We start from the raw sequence: 7,621 nt of genomic DNA, 5'->3' as shown, positions 1-7,621 counted from the left end.
ACCAGTTGCTGGAGCCGTTCACTTTCCCGGGAAATTTAAATAGTGAAATGTACGTTAACTTTTTACAAGAAGAGTTACCGCAGCTTCTTGAGGATGTTCCTCTGGAAACAAGACACCAAATGTACGTCCAACATGACTATGTGGTAACAGCTCAGATAAATCACCAATTTCCACATCGATGAATTGGTCGTGGGGGTCCTATAAACTGTCCTGCCAGATCCACAGATTTAACACCCCTAGATTACTCCATCTGGGGGTGGATGAAAGACATCGTGTACTTGATTAGGGTGCAAACACGAGAATAGTTGATTCAACGCATTTTCGATGCCGTGGCGACAATAAGGAACGAACACGTGAAGTTCCAAAATGCTACAGGCGCGGTTCACACCTGTGCGAATCTTTGCCTTCAGATACAGGGAGGAAATTTTGAACATTTGCTCTAAATACACTCTAAATGCAAGAGACTGGTACAAAGTGAAACAATTGTTTGTATTCTATGATTTCCATTTTTGTCAATGACATCCTCAAAAAAAAGTTTTTTCTGCTCTTTTCGAATTGCCGTAACTCCTTAATTATGAATGTCACCCTATATTTACTGGTATGTAAAGGAACTCCTGCGGGACAAAATTCCGGCACACCGGCGACGCCGATATAACTTCTGCAATTGCGAGCGTCGTTAAATAAACCATAATTGATCCCATCTCCCTGAAATCCATTTTTGTATTATCTTCCCATCTACATCTCAGCCTCTCCAAAGAGGAATCATGCTAGATATACTTATTATGGGATTATTCATCGATGAAATTTATTACACATGTTTATCTAAGACGAGATTTTTAGCGTCTTTAAAATTGCTTCTTCCTAGACCGATGCGATGTGCACTGCAAATCCTGTTCATTGAAAACCACGAGAGGAATTTGTGAATCAAGGGATTGCACATATTTGGTTACATAAAACGACAGCAGGTGGCAGGAGGATGTTTTCATACAAAACGGTGACAGGTGTCGTGGTTGCTGGCAACTGATCGGTTTGGCACTGTCCTCAGATCTATAGAGGTTGTGTTCATAATAAATGCATTGGCAGCCTTTTACACTTGAACACTTTTACTTTTTGCTCAGCCTCGTCAAGATCTTTGTCAAAGAACATTGACAGTGTAATACCAGTCTTACAGTAAACTGCACATATAAACGAGTCAAATGAGTGAAATTTCATAAGTAAATTTGTAGCCGGGAGATAACATAGAGATGGCTGAGGGAAGCCCCAGATGCTACAAGATTAGATTTTCCCTATTCTTCTCTCTACTATGAGTGTTTCGAAATTCTTTTCCGTGTTACAGGAACTGTTTCACAATCTGAATATTTCACAGAGTTATTTTACATCTTAGTGAATATCTCCATTTGGCATCACGGAAGATCAAGTGCTGATCCGTGCAATATTGTATGTTATGAAATGAATGGGGAATGTAACGTGAAAGGAAGTGTCTTGGTGGAATGAAACATGTAAAGCAGGCTTGCAGAACTGGGCGACAATTGTGGCGTTGCGTCACTAATCGGAAACGTCACATCCCTTCCTTCTACTCCTGCGTCATCGACTTGGTAGGGGAGGGGATTTGTATTCAGTGTCCGTGTTATGTGAATGCGTACGGGGCACAGTGATGTCATTCAACGCCAGTGAACTGTGGACGGGGAACGAACGTTTCCTCATGCTTTCCACCCCTCACTCGCCAGTTCTGTATTCTTGCTGTAAAGTTGGGAGGGGAGGATGAAGAAATTGGAAATAAACATTCTCCGATCTTGTTTATCACAAGTAGGCCTGTTATTAAACTCAACGCCGCAGATCCAACACAAATTCACGGATTGATAAACCTGTGCTTAGCACTGACCTATTGGAGGGGCTTTAGAATGTTACTCATTCTAGGCCTATAGCGATATCAAGGGAGTGGATAGTATTGCTTATGCGATTAAAGAATTTCAGCACAAAAGTTTAGTTCTATATTTCTGGGGTTTTAGAGTCCCTTCAGACAAGGCCATTTTTAGAAGCGCTGCTAACGCGCTGCCGCTTGTGAATACTGTATTTAAATGGAGGCCTTCAGACACAGCCACAGAATCAGTCGCGCTGCAGACGCTCTGAGTGGTTGGTTGACTTCGTCGCTGGTGGAAGCCACTAAAAGTGGCGCTTCTCGTCGCAATACATAGAATTAAATAGTAGGTTTCATACGGGGCCACAGCCAGGCCACTATTATAGTGGCACGTTCGTGGCGCTGCTAACTGACAACTGGGCCATCTATTACTTACACCGTCACGACAGTATACAGGCTATGTTACGACAGAATAATATGACAATAATAGTAATTAATAATAATAATAATAATAATAATAATAATAATATAACCATAGATTAGAGTCTAGACAACTAAATAGCTGGACAAGTGCGAATTACGGATATATTATTTATGTAGTAAAATCTCCTTTTTTTCATGTTAAAATAAAATAGCTTTTAAGCAATAGCGGCGCAATAAAACAATTTGAATTAAAATAATTTCAATAAATGAATATTAAAATCAACACAATTTTAATAAACTATATCAAAAGTAACAAGAAATAAGAATTCGAGGAAACACGCAAATATTACAGAAATATGATACAACAAACAATTGTCATCGTTTTCATTAAGGTTTTGCCCTAAAGACGAGCTGGTTTACAGTTAAATTAGCCTTCATGTCATTACTTGATTAGTTTGAGTGATGAGAGCATGTCACACTTTCAAAGAGTAGTTCACTAAGATAAATCTTTTTGTACGGTAGACTGCATAAAATCTAATTTTACATTTTTGTAAATATTGTTAACGATTTTGTAATGTAAAGACGAAAATGTTCTGTTCAAGATTTGAATAGGCCCACATGCAGACAGAATTCTTCTGTTTACATTTGACGAACCACAAAAAGCAGTGGGTGATAAAAGTCGGCTACATTTCCTCAACTGATTTAAGTTTACATAAGAGTTCTTGCAACCGGAGAATCAGCAGTCTTAATTTGTTGTGAATTAAGATTAATTGAACTTATGAAAGCATTGTAGGAATGTGCTTTAATAATGAATGGACTGTATATTGTCGTAGCAACATGCAACAGGTGGACAGCCCTGTGTGGTGTATTTTCGCCAACTAAGAGACAACTGCCTGTCATCTGGCGTGTGGGTTCTGCTTAGCAGCGAAATGTGACAGTTCTTTGTTGCGCTCCGATATTTATAGCTTGCGTTCAAACAACCCTGGGAAAAGGCATAGGTAGACAACAGTCAATTTTCGTCGATGACAGGTATCCCACACAAGATATGACGAGACACGAGTGTGGTCTGATGTAAGGCAACTAACTTTTTTTACATCTTGTAGACAAAAAGTTGACTGTAGTGGGAGGATGTTAGGACCCGAATCATATAATTAGAGGCGATGATTTACGAACTACTCTACTTTCTGTTAATCGTTGAAGAAAACTACATCCATGAGCACAGATCGTATTTATATATTGAAATTCCCATTTCTGATTATATAACCATCTCAGAAGAAATTTATTAACCAATAGAGAGCCACCGGCGTAGCTCAGTCGGCTGAGGCGCTTGCCTCCCGACCCGGAGTTGCGCTTGGGCATGGGTTCGATTCCCGCTTGGGCTGATTGCATGGTTGGGGTTTTTTCCGAAGTTGTCCCCAACCGTAAGGCGTATGTCAGGTAATCTATGGCGAATCCTCGGCCTCATCTCGCCAAATACTATCTCGCTATAACAAATTCCATCGACGCTAAATAACCGAATAGTTGGTACAGCGTCGTTATATAAAGGACTAAAAATAAACTTAAAGTTCCACAATGAAGAATAATTATCATGTGGAAATTTTTATTACGTTACGAAGATTCATTTTATAATTTCGATGGATAGTAAGTTCATCCTAAGTATTTTAAATAATAGTTAAAGAAAAAACTGTAAACATCAATATTACTCGGAACACGATAAATGAAAGAAATTGTTGCGAAACACGTAAAATGTATGAGCAAGTTTAACCTCCTGAGTCCCGAAACATGTATTGTTTTATTTTTTAAGTTCAATATAATTCCACACTTCAAAAAAGTCACTGAAATGAGAAAAAATGCTGAAAAAATTCTGCAGTTTACAGTTAGGGCACAAATGCAGGTATATTATACTAGCTATATTTCGAGTCTCGGCATATATATTTTATATCATAATTATATTTGACCTTAAAATATAACGTTTATTGTGTATTTACTTCGAAAGCATGTCATATGGTGCCTTGTTGTTGAGTTGCTAGTCGCGATTTTAATTTACAAATAGTTGAAACAAGCATTGCCATGATTGAATCGATCTTCTTGTACTTCCTGTAAGTCCCAAGAGATATCAAGAGCTTGACAAGTACAGAAAATAAGTGATCGATAACGATTCCACCTAGTGGCAAATTTGAAATTAAATGCATGTATAAAGTATAGTATATTATACTCCAGGACCCAGGAGGATATGTGTCATCATCGTGACTCATTGAATTGTATTACGTATAACAATAGTTATTTGCGATACAAGTCGGGTAAAAGCATTATTAATATACTTGTGTAGAAGTTGAAGAACTAGTACTGTATTGAACAACAAGTGAAACTATCTAATTAACACTTGGAAAAATTGTACGTCTATCCATAATGACTACACTGAACTATTATTTTGCTTTCGTCAATTTTTTTAAGCTTCTAAGTCCAAAACGTTCTTAAATTTAATGATTCCAAAAGTCTTATTCCTGATATAAAAGAAAACTTCAAATGGAATTTCTGAGTACTTGCCCGAATAATGAAAGGCAAAGTATGAGCTTGCGTATCAATCTCTGCGCTTGGCGATCGTTGTACGATCGCTATAATGCTTGGGTAAGGGGGTGGAGTGAGGCAAGGGGGCTGCTATCAGGTAGTGTTCTGAAAACATACATTGGCTTCCACCGGGACGGACTAATATGTAACAGATAAGCTAACTCACGACCAACGTTTTTAGTTCAGGCAATCCTGCTAGTGCGAATACGGAGTTGTGACGTACGCCAAGCGTACAGATTGGTCCCGGTTGTAAATATGAAGAATGGTGCATCGAAAAGAAGATCCAGAGCCACGTAAATGAAAAGATATATCTTATAACATAGGCTACTTCTGTAATTTTCTCTAATAATTGTAATTATTCGTCTCTTTGGGCATATTATTACATAAGAAATATACTTAGAGTGTAATTATATATCACTAGGCCTACCTGTGAAAGTGACATCTATTGGAAAGCTAGAAATCTAATGGAAAAATAATATAAAAATATCCATATTCTATGTTATTAAAAAGAAATAGTACATTATGCAACGAGCCTATAATGGTAGTAATTAAGACTCAAGTATGATTGTTTATGAAACGAGCGCAAGCGAGTTTCATAATTTTCATACGAGCGTCTTAATTACCATTATAGGCAAGTTTCATACGACTTTTTATGCTCGACCATATTTCTAACTTGAAAGTATTGAAAATTAGGTCTTTTTATGGTTATGGGCGAACAGACCTGAATTGTGAGATGTGCGCAGACGCGAAAGTATTGATTTTTTCCGAGGCCGAATGTCATTGACTTTGGCACAGAATAAGAATGAACATTAGTCTGATATAACCTGGAAATTGATTTAGAACTGAAAAACGAGATGACAAATTGAATTTATTTGAATATTATTTACAATTAACGCTAATTATTATAGTAACAGAACATAACCTTCTGCGACAGTATTGGATTTACAGTCTCCGTGACTTTTCGCTAATTGTCTGTCGATTGCATATCCGAGAATAATCGATATAACGGTACAAAGCTGACTTGTGATTGGCTGAAGACCTGTACTTTAATGACATGCATTAAAGGACTGCTACAGGTGTATAATTACTACATTTCGGCATGGTCGAGCATAAAAATATTTATACCACTGTTATAAATGACGATATTCCTAGAAATAAAAATATCAGTAAGCCTATAAATGCTTTTAAATAGGAATAGCTATTTTATGTGAATTTGTGTAAAATTAATGTGACATTACATCTTAAATCGTACAATTAAAACATCTTAATTTAGAAATGATAAAGCATGCAGTTAGTGTGTAATGTGTAATCCATTAAAAGGAAGTTCATCTTGTTTAGATGTGGAGTGAATATTTTCATTTATATTACATTCTTATGTTTCTAAATTAATTATATTAGGTCATCGGAATGAAATCAGATCATCGCTAATAGAAAAAAATATAGTCTAACTTACTGCTAAATACTCGCCATGATTTTTGACATATTTCTCGCACTATGCCATTAGGTAACTTGACGGACACCAGCTTCATAGAATGGTTGTGGTCTGGAGGTGAACCATGTTTAGCAGCATTTTGCACAGATTTGTCCAATGGAAATGTTGCAGCTTTGCTTAAAATCGCCAAAAATATTGAAATCACATGGAGATAAATCTAGGCTGTAAGGGAGGTGTTGTAATTATTTTCCAGTGAACCTTTGCAACTCGTCCCTTGTTGATTTGGCTGTGCGAGCTTGAGTATTGCCATGGAATAAAATCACTCATCTTGTCAAACGTCCTGCTGGGCGTTTATGCTTGTTGTTTTGTCTATGATGCATCATATATATATATATATATATATATATATATATATATATATATATATATATATATATATATGTTGCGGTTTAAAAGAAAAAAAGAAAAAGAACTGTAATGTTGCGAAATTCGTAAATTAAGCAAATATGAATCATTTTGTGAGAGATTTTTTTCCTTTCCTTGCAATTCCAAGAATTCAGACGTTTGGCGTAATCCATCACCAACCGAGTAGGAGTTATGGAGTGCCAAGACGTTCCTAGGGATCACAAATGAAATAATACTGACTGAGGTTCGATTTATGACAGATGTTCTTGAAATTCACTCGAAGAAGGATTTGTGAGAAAAAATATTCGCGAACACTTCAGTTTTCCTGTTATTTTCATTTCATCATTGCTCTAGTATTGTAATGTTATCTCACGAATTCTGACTATCCTTTGAAGTTCGTACTGTAAGATTTGGTAAACTGAGAACTCCAGAATTCCATGACTACGTGTACAAGCCAGCCGATTGCCCTATTTGTTATGGAATGGGAAAGAGATATTGGTAACTGCATCTCTCGTCAGGAATTGAAGCCAGGTGTGCTGCGCTTTCAACTAAAAACGCCACCACTGAGTAACAGTGGAAATCTTGCTGAATAAATGCTTTCTTCTAATGAAGTAAATTTTCAAAATTTTATGAAAAACAAGAGAATATTGCGAACTTGTTTTTAGACACCATGTAGATAGCGAGTTCCCAAGTGCCGGGAGAACACTTTGCGCATGCGTCGATCACTGAATGATTAATAACTTTCTCTTGGAGGCAACACCTGAGGATCATCACGTTCAGAGCAAACGTCAGCACTCGCAGCATTTGTTTCCCATAACCATACTAACCGGATTCTTGTCTCCAAGGATTGCAAAAAGTGTAGATCAAGTTTTATGATGTAAAAAAATAGCTTATTTCAATTGGGACGAAAGTTGTCACCATTCCTGATACCGAAA

The sequence above is a fragment of the Periplaneta americana genome, chromosome 9 (assembly GCF_040183065.1).
Source record: "Periplaneta americana isolate PAMFEO1 chromosome 9, P.americana_PAMFEO1_priV1, whole genome shotgun sequence".
Lineage (NCBI taxonomy): Eukaryota > Metazoa > Arthropoda > Insecta > Blattodea > Blattidae > Periplaneta > Periplaneta americana.
Note: the sequence above shows the minus strand (reverse complement) of the source record.